Genomic DNA, 7,500 nt, shown 5'->3' with positions numbered 1-7,500 from the left:
CTCAGGACGGTCGACGGTCGCCGCTCGCCTCCGTCGGCCCAGGGCCTAACGCCGCGCCGGTGAACGCCTCGCCATCCCACCCCGTCGATCGCGCCGGTGAGGTCCGCACCTTCACCGCCTAGGTATATGCGCGTGGGTGTAGCTGCCTTCTCGGGATGGTCGACGGTCGTTCGACCGGCCCCCGTCATCTATGCGCACAGCAGTCCCGTCCGCCGGCGGGAGACTCCGTCAATCGATCGTGGTGCAAACGTGCGAATGCCCAACGTCAATTCCGCCCAAAGCATGAAGCCCTCGGTCGGCAATCGGGCCGCCCCGCGGCAGACCCACCTGCCCACCTCCGGAGATGGTAACGAGCCGAGCACGGAAGTTCGGCGCACGTGTCGAGACCGTCGCTTCCACTCGGCCTCTCCCAAAGGTAGGACCGACCAAGCCGGATCGATCGGGGAACAGAGGTCTAACGCAGACGACACTCGCGAGGGCACCAGCGGCAGGCTTGTCCCTTCTCCGTCTTGGTACACACAATGCCTCTTTGCTTTTCGGATCGATATAAAGCTTTTGCCACCGTCGGTCTGCCGGCCGCCGCCCGCGGTCCGCGCTCAGACTCTGTCTGTCCGCAGCCCCCGCTGCGTTCTTGGACTTTGTCATTTTTTTCGGAAATAGCGAAAAAAAGCTTTTATCATTGTAAGTCGGAGCTCGCCCGGCCTCCCGCTTACTGAGTCACAATTGAGTAAGGCTCACTTAGAACTCTGCACTGTGTCAACCGTACCACTAGTCACCCTGCTAAGTGTGTCTGGAAAACGTGTTCCCGTAAATCTCCGGGAACCCCGCCAATCCCCCCGTACAGAAATTGCATGTGTCAAGTCGGCGGGATGCCTCCCGGAAGTCCTACCGGGAAGGTCGCACTCTGGCCCCGCCAGGCGGGGCAAATCCGACCCCCATAGTGACTTCCGGGCCTAACTCGTTAACCAGAGCCGCGACAGACCGTGCAACAATGACATGTGTCAAACCGGCGGCACGACGCCCGGAGCTCATGCCGGTCGCGGGGCACCTCGGGCCCGCCCGACGGGGCAGATCCGACCTTCACAGGCTTCCGACGGCAATTGGTTAACCGGCGTGGCGCCGAGGGCACGCGGCTGGCTCGGCGGGCGGCCCTCCGGTAGTGCCGCCGTCGATCGGCCGCCTCGGTCGGCAGGAGGGCCCCGAAGTCGCCTTCATTCTGACTTCCGAGTCGGGACTTAGATTACTTTCGACTCTTCAGCCAAGGTCTCGGATCGACGGCGGGACCTGCGGTTGTCCCTCCGAAAATGCCGCCGCTCGGCCGGCACGGCCCGCCGAATACGTCCCCTTACTGGCTCCCGCCTCGGGACTTTGTCAGAAATTCATTCGGGCAAGGTTTCCATTCGGCGGCCGGAGCACCGGTAGTCATACGGAAAATGCCGCCCCTCGGCCGGCATGGGCCTGCGAATAGGTCCCGCTGACAGACTTCCGCGATTGGGTATTTGTCCGAAAATCCATACCGGCAATCTTCGGAATCGTGCGGAAAAGCTGCCGCGTGGCCCGGGTTAACCAATTGGGGAGGCCGGTGCCATCTACCGAATACTTCAACAACTCGTGAAAACGGCCTCCCTATATATCTGCAGGAACCCCGCCAATGCCCCCGTACAGAAATTGCATGTGTCAAAGGGGCGGCCGAATCTGACCCCCGGCGCGGCGAGCCTCTGGAACTCCGGGTCGGCCTCGGCCGGCAAATCCGACCCCCATCCAGACTTCCGGAGCGGACTTGGTTAACGAATTGCCACCGGGCAAATGGTTAACCGACAGATCTTGGAGGCTCGTTACCCAAGCCATCCCCGCCGGTGCGAAAAGTTAACAATCAGCGGGCGGGCAATTCGTGAACCGACCGGGACCGGGCAATTCGTTAACCATTCGGAACCGGGCAATTCGTTAACCAACCTTGTCCTGGCAATGAGTGCACCAACCCGGCCGGACAATTCGTTAACCAAGCTGGCTCTGGCAATTCGTTAACCAAACCTGGCCGGGACAATTCGTTAACCAACCCGGCCGGACAATTCGTTAACCAAGCTGGCTCTGGCAATTCGTTAACCAACCTGACCCTGACAATTCGTTAACCAACCCTGTCCTGGCAATGAGTGCACCAACCCGGCCGGACAATTCGGTAACCAACCAGACCCTGGCAATTCGTTAACCAACCAGGACGGGCAATTCGTCAACCAACCCTGTCCTGGCAATGAGTGCACCAACCCGGCCGGACAATTCGGTAACCAACCAGACCCTGGCAATTCGTTAACCAACCTGACCCGGACAATTCGTTAACCAACCAGGACGGGCAATTCGTTAACCAACCAGGCCCGGACAATACTTTAACCACCCTGGTTTTCCAATTCGTGAACCAACTGGGAACGGACAATTCGGTAACCAACCCTGCCTGGCAATGAGTGCACCAACCCGGCCGGACAATTCGTTAACCACCCTGTCCTTGCCAATTCGTGAACCAACTGGAACGGACAATTCGTTAACCAACCCGGCCGGACAGTTCGTTAACCAAGCTGGCTCTGGCAATTCGTTAACCTACCCGGCCATGGCAATTCGTTAACCAACCTGACCCTGACAATTCGTTAACCAGCCAGGACGGGCAATTCGTTAACGCAACCTGGCCCGGACAATTCCTTAACCACCCTGGCCTTGCCAATTCGTGAACACTGGAAACGGACAATCAATAACAACTGACTGGCAATGAGGCACAACCCAGCCGGCAATTCGTTCAACAAGCTCGCTCTCGGCAATTCGTTAACCTACTCGGACATGCCATTCGTTAACCAGTCTGACCCGGACAATCGGCTAACCACGCTAACCAACCCTACTCGGGCAAATCGTTAACCAAGCCCAACCCCGACAATTCGTTAACCAACCCTGCACGGTCAAGTCGTTAACCAAGCCCAAACCCGACAATTCGTTAACCAACCCATACATGGCAATTCGCTAAACAACCCGGCTCGGGCAAATGGTTAACCAAGCCGGCCGGGCAAATCGTTAACCGGCCCGGCAGTCCCGACAATTCGACAATCAACCAGCTGAGGACAAACCCTTCGCCCTCAATAACAACTAGTTCTTGCCCCGCCGTCAAAATGTCCCGGCCGATGTTCATCAGAAACTCCTTGCTGGCCCATGGGCCCCCCCTCCTTACCTTAAGAGAGTCATAGTTACTCCCGCCGTTTACCCGCGCCGCACTGAATTTCGTCAAGTTGGGTCTGGCAACCCGCTAACCCGGCCGGCCGGGCCTGACAACGCTCTAGAAACCCGGAACAGGCAGTTTCGTGAACCAACCGCGCACGCTCCTGACAATGCGTTCACCCACCCTGCTCGGGCAAATCGTTAACCAAGCCCAACCCTGACAATGCGTTAATCAACCCGGCCATGGCAATTCATTAACCAACCCGGCTCGGGCAAATGGTTAACCAAGCCGGCCGGGCAAATCGTTGACCGGCCCGGCAGTCCCGACGATTCGACAATCAACCAGCTGAGGACAAACCCTTCGCCCTCAATAACAACTAGTTCTTGCCCCGCCGTCAAAATGTCCCGGCCGATGTTCATCAGAAACTCCTTGCTGGCCCATGGGCCCCCCTCCTTAACCTTAAGAGAGTCATAGTTACTCCCGCCGATTACCCGCGCTGCACTGAATTTCGTCAAGTTGGGTCTGGCAAGCCGCTAACCCGGCCGGCCGGGCCTGACAACGCTCTAGAAACCCGGAACAGGCAGTTTCGTGAACCAACCGCGCACGCTCCTGACAATGCGTTAGCCAACCCTGCTCGGGCAAATCGTTAATCAAGCCCAACCCTGAAACTGCGTTAACCAACCCGGCCATGGCAATTCATTAACCAACCCGGCTCGGACAAATGGTTAACCAAGCCCAACCCAGACAATTCGGTAACCAACCCGGCTCGGGCAAATGGTTAACCAAGCCGGCCGGGCAAATCGTTGACCGGCCCGGCAGTCCCGACGATTCGACAATCAACCAGCTGAGGACAAACCCTTCGCCCTCAATAACAACTAGTTCTTGCCCCGCCGTCAAAATGTCCCGGCCGATGTTCATCAGAAACTCCTTGCTGGCCCATGGGCCCCCCTCCTTAACCTTAAGAGAGTCATAGTTACTCCCGCTGTTTACCCGCGCCGCACTGAATTTCGTCAAGTTGGGTCTGGCAAGCCGCTAACCCGGCCGGCCGGGCCTGACAACGCTCTAGAAACCCGGAACAGGCAGTTTCGTGAACCAACCGCGCACGCTCCTGACAATGCGTTAGCCAACCCTGCTCGGGCAAATCGTTAATCAAGCCCAACCCTGAAACTGCGTTAACCAACCCGGCCATGGCAATTCATTAACCAACCCGGCTCGGACAAATGGTTAACCAAGCCCAACCCAGACAATTCGGTAACCAACCCGGCTCGGGCAAATGGTTAACCAAGCCGGCCGGGCAAATCGCTAACCGGCCCGGCAGTCCCGACAATTCGACAATCAACCCGCTGAGGACAAACCCTTCGCCCTCAATAACAACTAGTTCTTGCCCCGCCGTCAAAATGTCCCGGCCGATGTTCATCAGAAACTCCTTGCTGGCCCATGGGCCCCCCTCCTTACCTTAAGAGAGTCATAGTTACTCCCGCCGTTTACCCGCGCCGCACTGAATTTCGTCAAGTTGGGTCTGGCAAGCCGCTAACCCGGCCGGCCGGGCCTGACAACGCTCTAGAAACCCGGAACAGGCAGTTTCGTGAACCAACCGCGCACGCTCCTGACAATGCGTTCACCCACCCTGCTCGGGCAAATCGTTAACCAAGCCCAACCCTGACAATGCGTTAATCAACCCGGCCATGGCAATTCATTAACCAACCCGGCTCGGGCAAATGGTTAACCAAGCCGGCCGGGCAAATCGTTGACCGGCCCGGCAGTCCCGACGATTCGACAATCAACCAGCTGAGGACAAACCCTTCGCCCTCAATAACAACTAGTTCTTGCCCCGCCGTCAAAATGTCCCGGCCGATGTTCATCAGAAACTCCTTGCTGGCCCATGGGCCCTCCTCCTTAACCTTAAGAGAGTCATAGTTACTCCCGCCGTTTACCCGCGCCGCACTGAATTTCGTCAAGTTGGGTCTGGCAACCCGCTAACCCGGCCGGCCGGGCCTGACAACGCTCTAGAAACCCGGAACAGGCAGTTTCGTGAACCAACCGCGCACGCTCCTGACAATGCGTTAGCCAACCCTGCTCGGGCAAATCGTTAATCAAGCCCAACCCTGAAACTGCGTTAACCAACCCGGGCATGGCAATTCATTAACCAACCCGGCTCGGACAAATGGTTAACCAAGCCCAACCCTGACAATTCGGTAACCAACCCGGCTCGGGCAAATGGTTGATCAAGCCGGCCGGGCAAATCGGTAACCGGCCCGGCAGCCCCGACTATTCGACAATCAACCAGCTGAGGACAAACCCTTCACCCTCAATAACAACTACGTCTTGCCCCGCCGTCAAAATGTCCCGGCCGATGTTCATCAGAAACTCCTTGCTGGCCCATGGGCCCCCCTCCTTACCTTAAGAGAGTCATAGTTACTCCCGCCGATTACCCGCGCTGCACTGAATTTCGTCAAGTTGGGTCTGGCAAGCCGCTAACCCGGCCGGCCGGGCCTGACAATGCTCTAGAAACCCGGAACAGGCAGTTTCGTGAACCAACTGCGCACGCTCCTGACAATGTGTTCACCCACCCTGCTCGGGCAAATCGTTAACCAAGCCCAAACCCGACAATTCGGTAACCAACCCAACCATGACAATTCGCTAACCAACCCGGCCCGGGCAAATGGTTAACCAAGCCCAAACCTGACAATTCGTTAACCAACCCGGCCCGGGCAAATGGTTAACCAAGCCGGCCGGGCAAATCGGTAACCGGCCCGGCAGCCCCGACTATTCGACAATCAACCAGCTGAGGAGAAACCCTTCACCCTCAATAACAACTACGTCTTGCCCCGCCGTCAAAATGTCCCGGCCGATGTTCATCAGAAACTCCTTGCTGGCCCATGGGCCCCCCCTCCTTACCTTAAGAGAGTCATAGTTACTCCCGCCGATTACCCGCGCTGCACTGAATTTCGTCAAGTTGGGTCTGGCAAGGCGCTAACCCGGCCGGCCGGGCCTGACAATGCTCTAGAAACCCGGAACAGGCAGTTTCGTGAACCAACCGCGCACGCTCCTGACAATGTGTTCACCCACCCTGCTCGGGCAAATCGTTAACCAAGCCCAAACCCGACAATTCGGTAACCAACCCAACCATGACAATTCGCTAACCAACCCGGCCCGGGCAAATGGTTAACCAAGCCCAAACCTGACAATTCGCTAACCAACCCGGCCCGGGCAAATGGTTAACCAAGCCGGCCGGGCAAATCGGTAACCGGCCCGGCAGCCCCGACTATTCGACAATCAACCAGCTGAGGACAAACCCTTCGCCCTCAATAACAACTAGTTCTTGCCCCGCCGTCAAAATGTCCCGGCCGATGTTCATCAGAAACTCCTTGCTGGCCCATGGGCCGACAATTCGTTAACCAACCCAACCATGACAATTCGCTAACCAACCCGGCCCGGGCAAATGGTTAACCAAGCCCAAACCTGACAATTCGTTAACCAACCCGGCCCGGGCAAATGGTTAACCAAGCCGGCCGGGCAAATCGGTAACCGGCCCGGCAGTCCCGACAATTCGACAATCAACCAGCTGAGGACAAACCCTTCGCCCTCAATAACAACTAGTTCTTGCCCCGCCGTCAAAATGTCCCGGCCGATGTTCATCAGAAACTCCTTGCTGGCCCATGGGCCCCCCTCCTTACCTTAAGAGAGTCATAGTTACTCCCGCCGATTACCCGCGCTGCACTGAATTTCGTCAAGTTGGGTCTGGCAAGCCGCTAACCCGGCCGGCCGGGCCTGACAATGCTCTAGAAACCCGGAACAGGCAGTTTCGTGAACCAACTGCGCACGCTCCTGACAATGTGTTCACCCACCCTGCTCGGGCAAATCGTTAACCAAGCCCAAACCCGACAATTCGGTAACCAACCCAACCATGACAATTCGCTAACCAACCCGGCCCGGGCAAATGGTTAACCAAGCCCAAACCTGACAATTCGTTAACCAACCCGGCCCGGGCAAATGGTTAACCAAGCCGGCCGGGCAAATCGGTAACCGGCCCGGCAGCCCCGACTATTCGACAATCAACCAGCTGAGGACAAACCCTTCGCCCTCAATAACAACTAGTTCTTGCCCCGCCGTCAAAATGTCCCGGCCGATGTTCATCAGAAACTCCTTGCTGGCCCATGGGCCGACAATTCGTTAACCAACCCAACCATGACAATTCGCTAACCAACCCGGCCCGGGCAAATGGTTAACCAAGCCCAAACCTGACAATTCGTTAACCAACCCGGCCCGGGCAAATGGTTAACCAAGCCGGCCGGGCAAATCGGTAA

The sequence above is a fragment of the Mobula birostris genome, chromosome 12 (genome assembly GCF_030028105.1).
Source record: "Mobula birostris isolate sMobBir1 chromosome 12, sMobBir1.hap1, whole genome shotgun sequence".
NCBI classification, from domain to species: Eukaryota; Metazoa; Chordata; class Chondrichthyes; order Myliobatiformes; family Myliobatidae; genus Mobula; species Mobula birostris.
Note: the sequence above shows the minus strand (reverse complement) of the source record.